Here is an 18,997-nt window from a genome sequence, read left to right on the forward strand (position 1 = left end):
ACAAATTCTGGAAAATGGCCCCTAAAGGCTGGAATGCAGATGCAAAAAGCTAGAGATCCAGCAGCCATTTCAGGACTTGAAGTGACCTCAGACTTGGAAGCCATTCCCAAGATAACCTCATCATGGAACAAGACAGAAAGAACCTGAGTCTCTAACCATGTAGGCTCTATAACTCCCCAACCTGATTACCTCTTGACTTCTCACACATAAAAGAGAAATTTCTATCTTATTTATGTCTTTGTTATTTTAGTTTTCTGTCACTTGTACCCCGAACTACAGAGACGGCTCCCTCCTAAGGAGAGAGATAAGGGTTATGAGAATATGTACCGTAAAATATACCCAACCAATATCTATTTTTATATTCCCCCAACAAAGGGTCCAGCACTATTTTCATACACAGCAGACAAACCCAAATATTTGTTGAAATGAACAGGAATCTGGGAGAATGAAGGCCATTTCATTGCCCTATAAATTTGTCAATGTTTCTACCAATTTATTTTTCCAGATGAATATCACTATTTTATCAAGTTTTATAGATTATCTCACTGGAATTGCCAACATTTGGAGACATGGTATTGTCACTATTACTATGTTTAGACTTCCCTGGAAAGAGCCAGAAATTAAATGATGGCTTATCAACCGAATGATTTTCATCCTATCCATTCAAAAAGCATTTAATAGGAGGCTACTCAGTAACAAGCCTAGTCATAAAAATGAGACGTTGGGAAAAAAAAAAAAAAAATGAGACTTTGGCATTAACAAACAAACATCAGGTAAAAATAATCTCTAATGCCACCTCCCCCAATGTTCAGCAAAATACTCAGGGAGAGAGAAGAGGTGATACAAATCCACACCATCACTAAAGACAAAGGCTAATGCGCTGTTTTGTCCTTATCACCTCCAGCTGTTGATCCAGGAGCCTCTTGCCTCTCTGCTTTACAGCCAACAAAACTCCTTTGATCAAAGTTCCTGGCCTAGTGCTGTTTCATTTCCTATCACGTAATGTTTCTGGGATTCCCCATGGTCACACTTATCCTCTCAGTGTTTGAATCTTTGCCAGCGGATCCAGTCTTCCCTCCCATATGGTGATGTTCACACAGCTGAACTGATTCTTACTGAAGTTCCTCTTTACGTCATACACGTGCTACACCGGTGGGGTTCCTTCCAGTGCAGGTATCCAAGCTGTACTCACACGAGGACCGTATCATCGTCGTTGTCATTGTTGTCACCATTATTACTGTCGGTTATTGAGCCATTATTCTGTGACAGATACTTTGATAAGCACCTTCCCCATGCTAATATACCACTGAGTCCTTACAATAGTTCCCTAAGGTGGGCAATGTTATACCACCCACTTAGAGTGAGAAAACTAACCCTAGTGAGTGAGGCCCCAGGAGCTTAGGTCACATTCCCAGGAACACACCATCCATAAGAGCATCTTCACTGGCTATGATAGTGCGTCCTTGAGCAAAAGCAGAATCTGAACCCAGCTCAGTCAGCCCCAAATTCTGAACCATTTCTCTATGTTCCTCCCACAAGAGCTGAACGGCTTTTTATGCTCTGCTGGTACACATACTCCCACCCCCTCATCTGCTCCCTTCTCTTTGCTAAGCACTGAAGGTTTTCAGCTCAATTAACATTAATCCTTCTTCTTTTTCCTTTCCTGAGGGGCAAATGGCTTCATACTAGGGTGGTGGACCCTGATATTAAGGACAGCTACTCCTCTTGAATTTTCCTTGATCCTTTCTCACCACCACTCAGCGGTGGTTTTCAGCACCAGGGCCAGTGCCAACCAGGTCTCTGCATATCCCATGCTTCCAGGTCTTTGGGTTCAGGGTAATAAAGACATATAGGATCAGATACCAGATTCTTGTTGACTGTCTCAGATTAAAGGCTCTTCACTGGGTTCTAAAAGCTGATCTCAGTCAGGCATTCAGGCTAACCAGCGGGATGGACTTCCACTTTTCCTAATTCAGGATCCTCCTCCATGAGCAATCTGAGTAAACCTCACGTGCTCTAACTCTGAGACCCATCTATAATTTCTGGAAATTGTACAACAGGCTCTGAGCTGCTACCCAAGCTCAGGATACACAGGGGGCCAAGGATGCACATCCCAGTCACAGGGCTCCCACACCACCTTAGTCCAGTCTACATGGTTTTATCATCTTCCCAGGACTTCCATAGTTCTGATATCTCCCTTTCCTAGGGTCTAGACACACACCCTCCCCACCAAGGTTCCTGACTCAGACCCAGATGGGGCCCCAACTTTCCTGCTTCAGGAGCCAGAGATTTCAGGAGCCAGAGACCAAAAGACCACCGGTATAAGGCATGAGGAGACTGCTTGAGAAGGTTCTAAGAGAAGCTGAAGGATTCAGACACTGGCTGCAGCTAAGAGCCTCCCTTAGTCTTTTGCACACAGAAGCAAAATAACTAAAATAACCTCCCTCGTGTGAGACTGGCTTCAGCATTAGTGAAATTAAGAGTGTCAGTGGGAGGCCCCGGAGCACCCAGCTTCGGGAGGCAGGGGCAGAGGGCCTGCAGAGAGAGCTGGAGGGGATGGCCCAACCACCAATTTCCATACCATCATCTTCCTGGGTTACTCCTTCCTCACTGACCCTTCTCTTACTCCTTCGCTGGCCCTTCCACTGTGCTCTCTACCCCTCACGCTGGTGCTCCCCAGCACTCAAGATCCTCTGCTCACAATATAGAACGTTCCTGGATAATCTGTCCATCTCCTACCACTTCCAAGGCCAGCTATACAAGGAGGACCCCAAGTCTCTCTCTCTAGACCAATAGGGCATCAGAACCACCTGTGAAAACTGCAACATACAGATGACCAAACTCTGTCCCGCAGACACCACAGAGGATTCTGATGCCCCAAAGACTGAGAACCACTGCTCTGGCCCAGACCTCTCCTTGAGCCCAAGACTAGTAGGCCAACTGCCAAATGCTATCCCGCAAGCACCCCAAATTCAGTTGGGCTAGTGCCAAACCTGAATTCGCTACCCGTCCTCTACTCATTACCCCTTTCCCATTCCTTATCTCTGTGACTGGCCCAGCCCCTCACATCACTAAAGTGACAAACCCTGACCATGCCTCCCATCTGCTAAATCTGTGAAGGAGGCCTCTGCCTCAGTTTCACTTGAACCTGCCTCCTCCTCTCCAACCCCACAGCCAAGTTCAGGGATGACATCCCCTCGCTTCATCTCCCACACACCAGTCTCCTCCCACACCAACCATTCTCTACACCAGGATCATAACGAGCAGTGTTTCCCTCCTCCTGTAATTCCAGAATGACTCTCTCCTGGCCGCAGGATAACATCTGAACTCCCAAGCGTTATCTCTGAGTCCCTCTGAGTACTGACCCAAAACCACCTCTCCAACCTCGTCTCCCGCAACCTCCTCCTCTCTGTCTTCAAGAGCCTCACACTCCAGCAACACCACACCGGCTCATCATTCCTGAGACGCAGCCTGCTCTCTCCTGCTTCTCTTATTCCTCATAATCTGTTTCCTCTGCTCATGTCCCTCTTCACCTGAGAAACTGAAAATCTCTCCTTAAGATCCCAGGAGTCGGATTTCACCCCACCAGCTTCCATTTCCACTACTCTCCACCCCGGACACAGCACCACCATCATTTACTTACGCCTCTCTGTCATGTCTGCGGACCCCTGAGGGCAAAGCCAGCAGTGTCAAGCCCAGTAACATGCTCAGTAGATGTTTACTTCATGAGTGAAAACCACTAATGAGATCAAGAAGCAAAGGAAGCAACCAATCTTTAAAGCAATAAAAATAAAGCCACCTGCTATCCTGGAAACCACGGCAGGTACTGCTTCAATAGCAGACGCTTTGGGTGATAGATGGGCGTTCTGAAAAAGAGTCAGCAAGTAGAGGATGTGTCAGGCAACACCTGCACAGGTCAAGAAAACGGCACCGTGACCACCAACCCACTGGGGTGTGAACACTATGGCCTCTCCCTCACACTCAGTGCTCCAAACACACTGGCTTCCTGTTACATCTTGAATTTACCACCATGCCCTTGCCCCAGTGGGGACCGTGCAGCTAAATCTGTGAAGGAGGCCTCTGCCTCAGTTTCACTTGAACCTGCCTCCAGCTGCCACCTCTTCACCTGGTCAAGTCTAACCAGTCTTTCCTCTGGGAAGCCACTCTGGGCCTCCCGGCCAATACTGCCCTGTTTACAGCCTCTACATACCCTGTAATCCTTTTCTGTAGCCATCGTCAATGCTGTAATTAATGTTTTCTATACTTGTTTGTTATTATTTTTGTACTTATTTTTATACTTCTTTAACTTTGCTACTAGATTATGAGCTAAAAGATAGCAAGGACCAGACTCATCTTTTTCCTGTACTATGGCCTCACACAGACTCAGCAGACCCTGAACAGAACTGGATGGATGGACGGATGGATGGACGGATGGGTGGACAGAGAGACAAACTGGAAGACAGGCAGTAACAGGGAATATGACTCCCTTTCATTATTGCGACAGCACTTCCAAATCATCCGACTCTCTTTACGCTGACTCTACCCATGAAAAGCAATCTCAGATTTTAAAACTGAGGCTTTCCATGGGGCTGCCTCTGTCTGTAGAGCATTCAACTCTTAATCTTGGGGTTGCAAGTTGGAGCCCCACACTGAGCACAGAAATTACTTAATAAAAAAAGAAAGAAGAGGATAAAACTATGGTTTTCCTACCGAAGAAAGGATGCATACACACCAGGGATATTCCTGTTTACTTGGAAAGCAGGTGTCACAGCAAACTGACACACTTGGCATTCTGACTTCCTAAATGGTGACTTTTCTATAATACCACGCTGTTCTCCCTGTTCCGCAAGGATACTGGCTATACCGATAAAACTAGGTTCTAAGTATCTCTCGGCCCTTAAGAAGCCCCCTAAGATCATGAGGAAACTCCCTAAGATCAATACACGTATTGCCAACAGACCAGAAAGGCACTGCCTTTTCTCAGCCAGCCAGCACCACTGGATCCCAGAACTATAAACTAAGTCAGGCCTCAGTCCCTCTTCCCACACACTCACACTGTTGATTCAACAAAGGACTTTGACACAGAGGTTTTCATCAGAGATAAATGCTTCTATATAGTCATGGTCTATGTGCAAAGTTATATGACCAGCAGGCAGTTGTTTAAAAAGAAAGTGCAAGGTGCACATGGATGGGCTAAAGTCCATAGGTTTTCTGGGTGGGGAATCAGGACACCTGAGTATGAAGCCCTGGCAAAGTCCCCACCCTCAGCTGCAAGGTGGGAAGAGTGGCCTCAACGCCCTCTAACTTTCAGGTCGGACAAGACACTACATCTAACAAGTGCAAAGGCCACAGCAGCGCTCATTGCGAAAGAGCCCTGTAGCGGGGACAGCAGAGATCAAGAAATAAGCTAACTGCGGCCAGCCGGCCAGCCACATCTTTTGAAAGAACGAAAGAATGCTATAGATCAGTCATCAAGTAACTTCCAATCTTATCAAAAAGCTTCCCAACAAGAACAAATTCTAATCTTAGTTGTCACCCAATCAGCACACAGTCAAGTAACTACTTTAAGTAATTAAGTACTTCAGCCACCTACAAGTAAGAGATCAGGGTTTCCTCCTCTCTAGAATGGAAACCACACCTTAAACCCATCATTTCAAACTGAACTCCTAAAGTTCAGTTATCAGGAAATTAAAATAACTAAAACCAACACAAACTATGTCCGAGTACCTCTTCCAAAGAATCCCTATCCTTATTTCCTTATATCCTCTATGGCTCGTCCACTGTCAGAAACCCCACCCTGAAGCAGACTCTAGGGGGCCTCTGCCTCTCCCACTGCTGCGTCGTGGGCGTCTGTTTACTCTCCCTGAGCTTCCATCTTCTCTGCACTTCAGAGACTGCCCTGCGAGAATCAATATGAGGCAGAAAAAAACAGGTGTCAAGAGACTTTGTTAAGTGTCGAGATATTTTATAATGAAGGGACCTCAGATGCAACAACCTTCCCATTTTCTAGACTCGAATCAGTTACTGGACACTCACCATTTACTTCCTCTGTTCATTCAACAGACATTTATGGGGGACCCACTACATTCCAAGTGCTATTCCAGGCACTAAGGCCCCGATGGTGAGCAAAGGAGCCCCAGCCCACTATCTGACAGGACTGTATTACATTGCACCACAGGAGACACACATCAGCGAGCATATCCTCTTAGACCCTGCAGGCCTTGTGGGTGATCTGGTCTTTTTTCTAAGAGAAATCAGAAGCCACTGAAGGGTTTTAAGCAGAAGGAATGACATGCTCAGAGCATTCTGGCTGCCTTGTACTAGCCCTGGGTTAGGCCTAGGATATGGCAAGAACAAATATAGGCTCTTCCTCTAAAAAATTGAGGGGGGGGGAGGGGGAGGGTCACCAGGAAGCCATCATTTGTCACACAGTGTTATTATAATGCTACAGCAGGGTGCCATGGGAGCCTGTGGGGGCACAATCTACAAATGCTAGTGGACCGAAAGTGCCTAGAGGAAAGACAAAACACAGTCACAGAAGGGACACAAAATAAAAAATATCTCAAAAGAGTGAAAGTCACTAATTCCACATAACAAACTTTAGTGCCACAAAAAGAGACAGCATATTCTCCTGAATTTATTAACTTGTTTTCCGTAAATATTTCATTACTCAGAAATGTATCAAAAGCACAGATTTCTCTTGACCTAGTTACCAAGCTTATACAAGAGTGAGTGAGAATCACTGCATTCAACAAACATGAATTTAATTACACTCATTAATCTTCCTTTCATCTCTAATAAGATGATTTTCAAACAAAACTCTGACTGAGGCCAAACATACAAATTTCTTCTGATTACTCAAGTAATTGTCTTAACCTTCAAATAAAATCTTATAATAGAAATATTTAAATCCTAAGGAGGAAAAGTATAATGTTGTATTAGTTCACATTAAAGACCCTCTATTTACATGGAATCACAAGGAACAGAAAGAACTTGGGAATGAGCCTTCATTTCCCAGACCAGCCCGAGTCAGGGCCCACCCTCAGGGTTACTCCATCCTCTCCCTCACCAATAGGCAGCTGCTTTTGTGGGAGTCAAGGCTTGCATCTGTAGTCCCAACAAAGGCTGAGTTCTAAATAATCCAATCAAGAAACGGGTAGAGAACATGAACAGACATTTCTGCAAAGAAGATAACCAGATGGCCAATAGACACATGAAAAAGTGCTCCACATCACTCGGCATCATGGAAACACAAGTCAAAACCACAATGTGATACCACCTCACACCAGTCAGAATGGCTAAAATTAACAAGTCAGGAAATGACAGATGCTGGAGAGGATGTGGAGAAAGGGGAACGAACCCTCCTACACTGTGGGTAGGAATGCAAGCTGGTGTAACCACTCTGGAAAACAGCATGGAGGTTCCTCAAATAGAGCTACCCTACGACCCAGCAATCACACTACTGGGTATTTACCCTAAAGATACAAATGTAGTGATCTGAAGGGGCACGTGCACCCAAATGTTTATAGCAGCAATGTCCACAATAGCCAAACTATGGAAAGAACCTAGATGTCCATCAACAGATGAATGGATAAAGAAGATGTGATATATATATATATATATATATATACAATGGAATACTATGCAGCCATCAAAAGAAATGAAATCTTGCCATCTGCAATGATGTGGATGGAACTAGAGGGTATTATGCTTAGAGAAATAAGTCAATCAGAGAAAGACAATGACCATATGATCTCCCTGATATGAGAAAGATGAGAGGCAACATGGAGGGTTTGGGGGGTAAGAAAAAAAATAAATGAAACAAGATGGAATCGGGAGGGAGAAAAACCATAGGAAACTCTTAATCTCACAAAATAAACTGAGGGTTGTGGGGGGGGGGGGTGGTTATGGACACTGGGGAAGGTGTGTGCTATGGTGAGTGCTGTGAAGTGTGTAAACCTGGCGATTCACAGACCGTACCCCTGGGGCTAATAATAACTTATATGTTAATAAAAAATTAAAAAAAAAAAAAAGGCTGAGTTCTGCCTGCCACCTGGGGGTTCCTTCTAGCCACTGCCACCAAGGACATCTGAGTTTTAATATACTCCTTGTGCAATAACTCACATAAACTTTCATGGACAACTGACAGCCCCCCCCCAACATCTATAGGCCCTCTAACAATGGCTGAAGAGAACATTATTCCAGCTCACAATTACTGGGTTTTCATGTATAAACCCTATACTAAGACCTATTCTGCATCAACTCCTTGAAGCCTTTCAGGAATCATGGAGGTAAGTACCATCACACTTCCTGTATCAATAAGGAAACAGAGGAGTGGTCACTTGCCCAAAGGCATGAGAGATGAGTGGTAGAGTCAGGACCCAGACCTGCACTGGCCTGACTCCAGAGTCTTTAAGCTCTGTGCTATCACTCTGATGTCAGGAGATAAATCTCCTGTAAAGAATATAAAGAGCTAAAACTCTGTAGAAATACCGTGGGATGATTTGCCATTCTGAGTCTTCATGGCCTCGGCTCTCCTCCATAAGTGCACATGAAATAAGCCTGGCTTGTGCCTCCTCTTGGGGAAAAGTCGTGGAATTGATCAGTGCAGGCGACCCAAAGAATAAAAGGTGCTCACAATGGTGCAGGGTGGGAAACTACCTTTGAGAAGAGCTCATGTGCAAAAGGAGAAGGAAACACGTGTGGACAAACCCATAGCTTGCAGCCAACAGGGCTTATGAGGGGTGTCCCTAGGACTCCTTGAACATTTTGTGACTTCAGAGCTGGTTTCTCGGGTACCGTGACCATCACCTTCACCACCCCACTAGCACCATTACCATCACACTAGAACCCAGAGAAAACAGATGGAGAGGTGCTTCTCAGTGCTCCCTAAGAACCGCGGCTAAGAGCCACAAGCAGACTGTAAGCATCAACTCTCTGTCAGGCCCCACGCTAAACAACCCACTCCATCATTTCACTGAATCTTCAGTAAACCAGTACACCAAGATTCACAGAGAGGCAGACACTTGCCCAAGGCCTTGTGTATGGAAGAACCGGAATCTGAGCCCAGGTCTGCCTGGCTCCAGAGCATGAATCTGCTTGGCCATTTCATTCAAGGTCTTCTGTCATAGTCAGTCGCCTTCTGGTCACCTTCCGATTGCATGTGGTTCTTCCCCCAACCATGAGCTCCTCAAAGGCAGGGACAGAACTCCTTCATCTCCATATGCCCAGCATCCAGCAAAGGGTTTAGTGCAAAGCAGAAACTCAGCAAGGCTGGTGAGTGATTACCCACATAAAGGAAGTAAAACCCCCTCTCCTTTTAAGAAAGTGGCCCTAATAATGCCCCAGGATGCCCCTCACAGAACCCAACCCAACCAACTGCCCACTACCCCTGGTCAAAATCCACAGACCACCTACTCAGCTCCCATGAGCCTGTTCCTCAACAACCCCACTGCAAGGGAAGGATGAGCAGCCATTCTTCTGAGGAAAGGCAAGGTGGGCTTCAGCAAGTGTGAGCAGTTCATTTTTAGAGTCATGCTTTTTTCTGCTTCCCCCTCTTGTCCTGGAGCCTCTGGAGAAATATTTCTTTTCTCTCCCATCTCCCAAGACTTTTTGGACAAGTATCACCAGCCATACCCAAAGCCTATAGCTAGTGTATGGCACAAAACACACCTGTCTCAGAGTCAGCACTCAAATACTTGGAAAGTGAAGGAACAGAGCCCAGAGACTGGGTTTTACCAGAGACCTGACAGCTTATCAGTAAGAGCTTGCCAACATTCGGCAGCCGTGATGGAGAGGAGGTCCATCACAATGGCCAAAAAGAACATACCCTGAAGTCTCAGAGGCAAAGAAAGTAGGAGAGTTTCCCTGTGCAGGGAGCAGCCACAGACATAAAGCAATTCGTGCCATAACACAATGCACACTCCGATCAAGGCAGGCACACAATGAAAGTCAAGGGAACACAAACGGGAGTGGTCACTTGTGCCGAAAAGAACAGAGCAGGTTTCACAAAGGAGGGGATATTTGAGCTGGGAAGCCATTCCCAAATCACCCGAGGAGAAGTCATTACTTCCAGCCTGAGTGACCCCCATACTGCTCACCACCTCAACATCGGGCCCACCATACTGTGCTACAATCAGTGGCTTGTGTGCCTGTCTCCCTACACAGTATGTGGGCATCTCAAGGGCAAGGACTTTGGGCATTGTCCACGGCTCACCCTCAACTGCCCAGTAAATGCCTCCTGACAAAGAATAGAAGAGTTTCCGTCCGGTTTTTAACAACACACCAGCTACCCCTTCCTGAGCATATACTACAAGCTGCTATAGCTTCGAGTACTTGGTATGCATGACCTCATCTCCTCCACACAAAAACCCCAAAAGGCAGACTTTATCAACATCATCCATTTTGCAGATAAGGAAAGTAAAATTCAGAGAGATTAGAGACACTGTCCCAAGTCATGCAACCAGTAAGTAACAGCTGAACTTTGAGTCAAGGGCTGAATGGAAAATCAGTTTTCAATTACTAGTAAACAAATCCCTTTTCCTTTCTCTTTCTGTCATCGGCCTTGCATCCAGATACGTGGATTGCCTGTAATCTATTGTTCAATGGGACCAAAGCCATTTGTTTCCCAGAAAAGAAAAAGGGACGTCCCTTACTACTCTTCTCAACAACGACTGCTCACCAGTATTGAGTAAACATCACGGTGGGGAGCAGTGGGGGGCGTAAGGAAAGAAGTGCTTACAACATCAATCAAACATTTATTAAGAAGGAACTGTACGTACCAACTGGAACATTTTCCAATGTTGAAACAATTTCCAAAACAGATCAAGTGACTAGACTAAGGAAAAAGAGTATGTACAAACACTATTCTTTGTGTAAGAGAAAGAATATATAACAAACAAGAAAATGGTAATAGTAGTTGCCCCTGGGGAAAAGGACTGGCAGCTTGAGGCAAGAAAGACCCTTTTTACAATTTGCTCCCCTCTGGACTACTTGCCTTTCAAAAGAGAATCCATGTGTGATTTTTTTTTTTTTACTTCTTAAAAAAAAATTAAATTAAAAACACCATTCAAAGACATGACTTTTTGCCAAGCCTCTCTCATATGCTCACATACATATAACAGCAACCATGAAAGTATGTATGCTTATGAACGAAAACTGGATGAACTTAATCTGTGGTAAGATAGGACTGTGAAACAGCTTTTGTCTTCCATGCTGAGGTTCACCAGTTTCAATAAAATGCTGCAATATGTTTTGGCAAATAAATCAATAGAATTTTGAAGACAGAGATACAACATACATAGAAGCATCAGGGACAATCTGCCATACCTTCTTCCTAAACTCCTTTATCTGTTCCTTCAACAACCATTTAATGAGCACCTACTGTGTACTAGGCATAGTACTAGACAGATTTTTTTTTTTTTAAGAGAACTAAACAGGTCATTAATTTCTTCCCTCCTGCCTTTCAGGAAAATATGGACAGCATACTAATGAGAAGAATGTCAGAGCAAGGACCACCCTTGATGTTCGTAGTCGAACACCGTCCTCATTCAACCTAGAAAATGGAGGACTGGGGAAGGGATTTGTTCAAGGTCACATAAGAAGTGAAGGCCTCAGAATTACCAGTCCTGCTCTCCCTACATGCTTCATGCTGTTCAGTGGTGTTGAAAGATGAGCATACAGGGAGAGGAGAAATGTACCCTAACACTCAGTGCCTGATAACAGGTGCTTTCACATAACCTGGGTCACTTATTCTTCATAACCTCTCAAGGTGGGCATGATTATCCTTGCTTCACAAATAAGGAAAAAAACTTCGAGAAGCTGAGAAACTGGTGCATAAGGCTTCCAACACAGACCTGTCTGACTTGTAAGCCAGAGCCTTTGCCCTCCTTAGTGAATAGGAAAATCAATTTTAAAAGGTAGCCTGGGGAATTTGGGGTGGGGGGGACGGCCTGCCTGGATGGCTCAGTCAGTTGAGTGTCCAACTCTCGATTTCAGCTGAGGTCATGATCTCAGGGTCCTGAGCTTTAGCCCCACCTCAGGCTCAGCGTGGAGTCTGCTTGAGAATCTCTCTCTCCCTCTGACCCTCCCTGCCCTCATACTCTCTCTCTCTCAAATAAATAAATAAATCTTTAAAAAATTAAAAAATAAAAAGGTAAACTGGGGCCGGATCACAGAAAGCCTTGGTTTTAATATTTTCCATTAATGAAGTTTCTCTCTCAACCCTGGATGTTGTCACTCTAATAATAACAATCAAAAAGCTGACCCCCTCATTATTCAATGCATGTTCTAACTTCTGTGTGCCACCAAGTTTGGGTTTTCCTTTGAACCCACAGAGGGTTATCCAGAGGGCAGCAATCTCTGAGAACCGTTTACACAGTTTCTGCTAGGACAGAAAGGGACATCCCACATATTGCTTCTAGACCCTCTGGGTGCCTGCCGTATAAACACATCCCATGATGATTCCATCCCATGACGCCACTGGATCACCGCCACACCAGCTGAGTGGCAGTGACAGAGGTCAGCCCCATGGTGGTTGGCCTCTAAAAGTTTCATAGCTTCTAAAGTAAAGAAAAATGCAAGCCGGTGGTAGAAGAAGTCTCCTCCTGCCTTGTCTCAGCCCATGCAATGCAGGTAGGAGAAATGACAGTTTGGAATGGTCAAACTGCCAGTCAATAGAGGTACTGTGTGCCAAAAGGTCACACACATGGGTACAGGACATCTTCAGGATAGGAGAGAGCCCTCTCAGCTTGATTTCTTCTCCCTGCCCCTGTAGAAAGCTAGTGAAATTCTCACATTCCCTTCTTTTTCATGTCTTCTTTCTGGAATGTGGTAAAATCAGAGTTCCTACTTGGATGGGGAAGGGAAATTCCATAAGGCTCAAGCCTAAGTGTTATGATCCAGTTCAGAGACCTCAATGGGGTTGGGGTCTAAAGGTCAGCAAACAAATGTTCCTCATTTTCCACCTGCCATTGCTCCCTGCCACAGCTCCCTCAGAGGTCTTGATCCAAGTCAGATCCGAGACTGTCTCTTGGGGACATTCTGCCACAAACCTCATCCCAAACTCAAATAAGAAAATGGTCTGCTAATTAGAAATACCCCAAATCCAACCTCCCCTTTAAAACCTCAGTCCCGGGTGCCTGGGTGGCTCAGTGGGTTAAAGCCTCTGCCTTCGGCTCAGGTCATGATCCCAGGGTCCTGGGATCGAGCCCCGTATCAGGCTCTCTATTCTGCAGGGAGCCTGCTTTCTCCTCTCTCTCTGCCTGCCTCTCTGCCTACTTGTGATCTCTGTCAAATAAATAAATAAAAATCTTTAAAAAAATAAAAAAATAAAACCCTCAGTCCCTGAATCCAGCATCCCCATTGGCAAAGAGGAAGGAGGCTCATAACTTTACCCCAGCACTTGCTGGGTAAGCATTTTTCCATCCTATCCTCACAGGGCCCCTGGGAGGCACACAAGGCAGGTAGCACGATGGTCCATGCTCAGATGCTCGTTTTGCAAAGGAAAACACAAAGCTTGGAGAGTTGAAAGACTCTCTGGGGGTTACACAGAGGCAAAAGCTTCTGAGCCCTCATTTCTGTTCTTCCCCCTCACCAGGCTGCCATGTCAGTCTTTTGGAAACTGCCATTACTAAGATCTGCAGCAGCATCTGGTACCAGAACCCTTCAAGCTTCGCACTAACTACTCTTCCAGCAAGCAACATTTCTCAACCACATTTCTAATCATCCAAAGAATGCCAGCCGCCGACCCCAATCAAGTCATGCCCCCAGCAACAGCAACAGGAAAAGCCCCAGAGACATGAAAAACGACGCGCCCCACTTAAGGCACAGCGAGGCAGAGAAGCCACCAGCCTAATAACCGGGGCGGCAGAGACCCAAGTTAGCCTCAGGAGAGGCACAGGCAGGCCTGGCCGGCCCCTCTGGCCCAGCAGCAACCCTCGAAGCCTCCAGAATCTTCAGAGAGCCCAAAGCTCCTGCGCCCACCCCCAAAAACCCCTAGACAACGGAGAGGGCTGCGTTCCCTTCTCCAGGGACCACTCACCCTCCGTCCGATCCACACCTGGGGCACCGCTTCCGGACCTGCAACCACTCGGGGCCCCGCCCCCCGCTCCTGCAGGTCTCCCTGGCCCCGCCCTTTGCACCTGTGGTTTCCTCAGGCCGGGGCTCTCCCGAAGCTCCGGCCTCACCTGGCAGCCCCCTCCCACTGCCAAATCCGTGGTCCCACCTGGCCCCACCCCCACACCTGCAGCCCCCTCTGCCCCGCCCAACTGCCTCCACCAGTCCCGCCCCCCACACCTGCGGCCTGTCTCCACCTCCACCCCCACACTCGCTGCCCTTCCTACCCACCCCTCACCGGACCAGCCCACCTAAGGCCCCTCGGCCCGGCCCCCCGCGACCCTGAACGCGCCCGACACCACCGCTGCCCCTCTGGCCCCGCCTCCCTCCCCGAAGCCCCTCCCCGGCCCAGCGGTCCCTCCGGGTCCCGCCCCCCGCACCTGCAGCTCCCTGCGGCCCGGCCCTCAGGGCCCCGCCCCGCCCCGCCCCGCGGGCCGCTCCTCTCACCGCCCGCTCTCGCCGCCGCCGCCGCAGTCCCGGCCGGTCACCTTGACGCGGGCCGCAGTGGCTGCCGCCGCCTCCTCATGGCCCTGGGAGCGGCCCAGGCGGCAGCGGCGCCTTCGCTCGGAGGCCTGGGCCGGGCCGAGCCGGGCCGGGGCCGGGCCGGGCGCAGCTGGAGCGCGGGCCGACGCCGGAGCGGAGCCGGTGCCCAGCCGCAGTAGGAACCGTCCGCTCCTGGGCCTGAGCGGCAGGCCGCGCAGCCAATGCGCGTGCGGCGCCGGACCAGTCCACCCAACCAGCTCGTCGCAGAGGCGGAGACACGCAAATCGGCCGGCTGGGCGCGCCAGTGCGCAGCCGCTGCAGCTTCGGTCCTCGCTGGTCCGGGCCTCCTCTCTAGCCTGCGGACGCCCTCTCAGCCTGTAAGGATGCTCCGCGGACCGCACACCCCTCTCAGCGCCCCGCCACGCCCATCTCCTTCCTAGAAATACCAGTGCATCTTATTCCCCGTACATCCAGGCCTCTTGCAATTTCTCCTTGAGAACCCTACCTAGGATTCACCGTTTTGAACAAAAAATGGTTTTGTGAAAGACATCACCTTAATGTTCATTCTTTACAACTCAGAGGCAGGCACAGAACAGAGAACGTCAGAGCCAGAAGACACCTCAGAGAGCCTGGGGTCCTACCCATTTACTTTACAGCTGGGCAAACGAGGTGAAGGGACTTGCCCAAGGCCACACAAGTGCCAAGCGGGGGAAATGAGTCTGCCTCTAGCCCCCCTGCTCCCACATCCCTTACTCCGCCAGGCACAACGAGGTAGGCCAGGGAGGTGAAGTTATTTGCTTCCGGTCGCAGAGTTGCAGACAATCTGTGAAACCGTGGAAGTCCAGAAGCACAGTGGGGACCCCCTCCGTCCTCCCTTACTCTGATTGTTTCTTGAGCACGCAGACATGGAGAAGGTCATTTTGGCAATTTTCACAATCATTTGGAATCACCATCAGAGTATGGAAAGACTTGGTTCCTGTTTCCCAAAGCTTATGGAGGAAAAAGGAGAAACAATCAAAAAGAAAGAAAAGTCTGTGGAAATTAAATCATTTCTAAGTCTTCAGGGGTCTCTGAGGGAAATTTCTGCCATTTTGCACGAAGAAAATGATAATCACCAAAGAAGATACTTTATTTTACTTCAGGAGAGCAAAAAGACAGTGCGCAGTGCAATGGTTCTGCTCAAAGCCTCTAGATTCAGAAAGGCATAGGGTTGTGGTTGAATGCAAAAGCTGGGGGCGCCTGGATGGCTCAGTCATTAAGCGGCTGACTTTGGCTCAGGTCCTGATCCCAGGGTCCTGGGATTGAGCCCCTGCATCAGGCTCTCTGCTCAGCGGGAAGTCCGCTTCTCCCTCTCCCACTCCCCCACCCCATTGTGTTCCCTCTCTTGCTTTGTCTCTCTCTGTCAAATAAATAAAATAAAATATATTTTTTAAATAAATTTAAAAAAAAAAAAAAAGAAACCTGGAGAGACAGACTTACCTGAGTCCAAACTCTGGTTCTGCCACCAGCTAGCTGTGTGCAGGCAAGCAAGTTACTTAATGTCTCTGTGACTCAGTTTCTTTGTTGAAAACTGAGTATGGTGAAAATCAGAAAAGCCATTAGGAGGATTAAATGAGATGCTATGTGGAAGAACGCCTGGTACCTAAGAGGAGCTCAGTAAACATTAGTTATTGTTCTTTCTACCTCTGTGGTATAGAGCAAGCACAGAAGGCATTTAGGACAGTGTTTGCAATATACACTTTCTAAATGGCATTTATTATTTTTATTATGCTTGCTCATAGATTCTAAGTTTTCTTCGGTGAACATAATCTTTGCAATACACCAAAAAGTTATTGTAAACCCAATTGTGAAATGAGAGGAAGATCTGAAGAGATAGTTCCCCAAGAAGATATACAAATGGCTAAAGCGCATGTGGAAAAGTTCCACACTATCATCTGTCATCAGGGAAATGCAAATCAAAACTCCAATGAGGGGCGCCTGGGTGGCTCAGTTGGTTAAGCAACTGCCTTCGGCTCCGGTCGTGGTCCCAGAGTCCGGGGATTGAGTCCCACAGGCAACTCCCGGCTCCATGGGGAGTCTGCTTCTCCCTCTGACCTTCTCCCCTCTCATGCTCTCTCTCACTGTCTCTCTCTCAAATAAATAAAAATAAAATCTTTTTAAAAATTCCAATGAGATACCACTTCAAACCCATTAGGATGGCTAAAACAAATAAGAAGGACAATAATAAAGGCTGGTGAGGAGTGGAGAAATTGGAACTCTCATACTCTGCTCGTAAGAATGCAAAATGGTGTGGCCACTTTGGAAAACAGCCTGGCCATAGCTTAAAGGGTTAAACTTGGAGTTACCATATGACCCAGCAATTCCACTCTCAGATATATACCCAAAAGAAAACATACGTCCATACTCTTGTCCATAAATATTCATAACAGCATTATGCATAATATCTAAGAAGTGGAAATAACATAATGTCCATCAACAGATGAATGGATAACTAAAATGGGGCATATCCATATAAGGGAATATAAAAAGAAATGAAGTTATGATACATGCTACAACAAGGATGAACCATGACAATATGCTGAATGAAAGAAGTCAGATCACATCTGATTCCACTTATGTGAAATGTCCAGAGCAGGCAAATCTATAGAGACAGAGAGTAGATTAGTGGTTTCTAGGGCTGGGGGGAAGGAAGAATAGGGGGTAATGGCTAATGGCTAAGGCACAGGAGCTTCTTTTTAAGATGACGAAGATGTTCTAAAATCGATTGTGGGGATGGTTGTACAACTCCATGAATATACCAAAAGCCATTGCATTGTACACTTTTCATGGTGAGATATATAGTATACGAATTAAATATTTTTTTAATTTATTATTACTTTTATTATGTTATGTTAGTCACCATACAGTATGTCCTTAGTTTTTGATGTAGTGTTCCATGATTCACTGTTTACATATAACACCCAGTGGTCCATGCCCTATGTGCTCTCCTTAATATCCCTCACTGGGCTACCCCATCCCTCGACCCCCATCCCCTCTCAGACCCTCAGTTTGTTTCTCGGAGTCCACAGTCTCTCATGGTTTGTCTCCCCCTCTGATTCCCTGCCTTCATTTTTTCCTTTCCTTCTCCTAATGTCCTCCTTGCTATTCCTTATGTTCCACAAGTAAGTGAAACCATATATCTTAATAAAGCTGTTTTTAAAAAAGTTATGATGGGGTGCCTGGATGGCTTAATTACTTGAGCATCCAACTCTTGATTTCAGCTCAGGTCATGATATCAGGGTCATGAGATCGAGGCACACATCAGGCTCCAAGATCAGCAGGGAGTCTGTTTGAGATTCTCTCTCTCTCCTTTTCCCTCTGCACCCCCCCACTCTCTCATTAAAAATAAATAAATCTTTAGGGACGCCTGGGTGGCTCAGTTGGTTAAGCGGCTGCCTTCGGCTCAGGTCATGATCCCAGCGTCCTGGGATCGAGTCCCGCATTGGACTCCTTGCTCAGCAGGGAGCCTGCTTCTCCCTCTGCCTCTACCTGCCACTCTGCCTGCCTGTGCTCACTCTCTCTCTCTCTCTCCTTTTCCCTCTGCACCCTCTCTCTGACAAATAAATAAATAAAATCTTAAAAATAAACAAATAAATCTTTAAAAAATAAAAATTTAAAAATTCAGTTATCATAAAGTCTGATCAATCATGTCCCTCTCATGCTCAAACAGAATGTAACAGAATACGAGAGGATCTAAGCTGCAGCCAGTAGATTTGGATTGCCTACCATCAACGTGTGATACACTGGTGGGGTGCTCTCATCATCTCATGTGTTTGAGTCACTCTCAAAGAGGGAAAGGAACTTTTGAACTACAGGAGAAAAGGAGGGCTAAAGAAGTCATCAAGTGGCAATCTCCTGGGCCAGTGCCTCTGTCTTGACTTGTACTTCACGGAGAGTTAAGCTTTAGGATGGTTCAAAGAGCTGTTTTCATTAGAGATGCTAGTCAATAGGGAAGCTGTGATATACAGACTCTAGAATGGCCCCCATATCCTGTACCTCCTGATGTCCTTGGCCTTCATGATCCCCTTTCCTGCGTGCAGGGAGGATCTGACTTGTTTCTAACCAGTAGAATAAAGCAAGGTTTTTAGGATGTATGTGATTATGGTACATAAGATTATAACCCATCTTGCTGGGAGACTCTCCTGCTGCCCTTGAAGACACAAACTGCCATATTATCAGTTGCCCTAGAGAGAAAACCACTCAGCAAAGAACTGAGAGCAGCCTCCAGCCAAAAGCCAGCAAGAAACTGGGGCCCTCAGTCCAGAAGCCTGCAAGGAACTAAATGATGCCAACAATCACATGAGCTTAGAAGCACACCCTTCCCCTGTCAAGCCTTGGATTACACTGCAGCCCTAGTCAA

At 46.9% G+C, this 18,997-nt stretch overlaps 1 protein-coding gene across 6 annotated transcripts in view; it reads right to left on the reverse strand.

The window, feature by feature from the left end:
* Positions 1 to 14,811, reverse strand: part of RALGPS1 (Ral GEF with PH domain and SH3 binding motif 1) — a 273,366-nt gene extending 258,555 nt beyond the window's left edge. For 2 of the 6 annotated variants that reach the window (XM_032308500.1, XM_032308497.1), the window contains exons 1-2: positions 14,563 to 14,811; positions 3,800 to 3,866 (exon numbers count right to left, since the gene is read on the reverse strand). The gene's annotated coding sequence lies outside the window, so the exon portion shown is untranslated. Of the gene's footprint in view, positions 1 to 3,799; positions 3,867 to 14,041; positions 14,213 to 14,562 lie in introns of those variants that run through there. The other 4 variants (XM_032308499.1, XM_032308496.1, XM_032308501.1 and 1 more) reach the window with 3 other exon arrangements.
* Between the last annotated feature and the right edge of the window lie 4,186 nt (positions 14,812 to 18,997).

Source organism: Mustela erminea, chromosome 12, assembly GCF_009829155.1.
Source record: "Mustela erminea isolate mMusErm1 chromosome 12, mMusErm1.Pri, whole genome shotgun sequence".
Taxonomy (NCBI): Eukaryota; Metazoa; Chordata; class Mammalia; order Carnivora; family Mustelidae; genus Mustela; species Mustela erminea.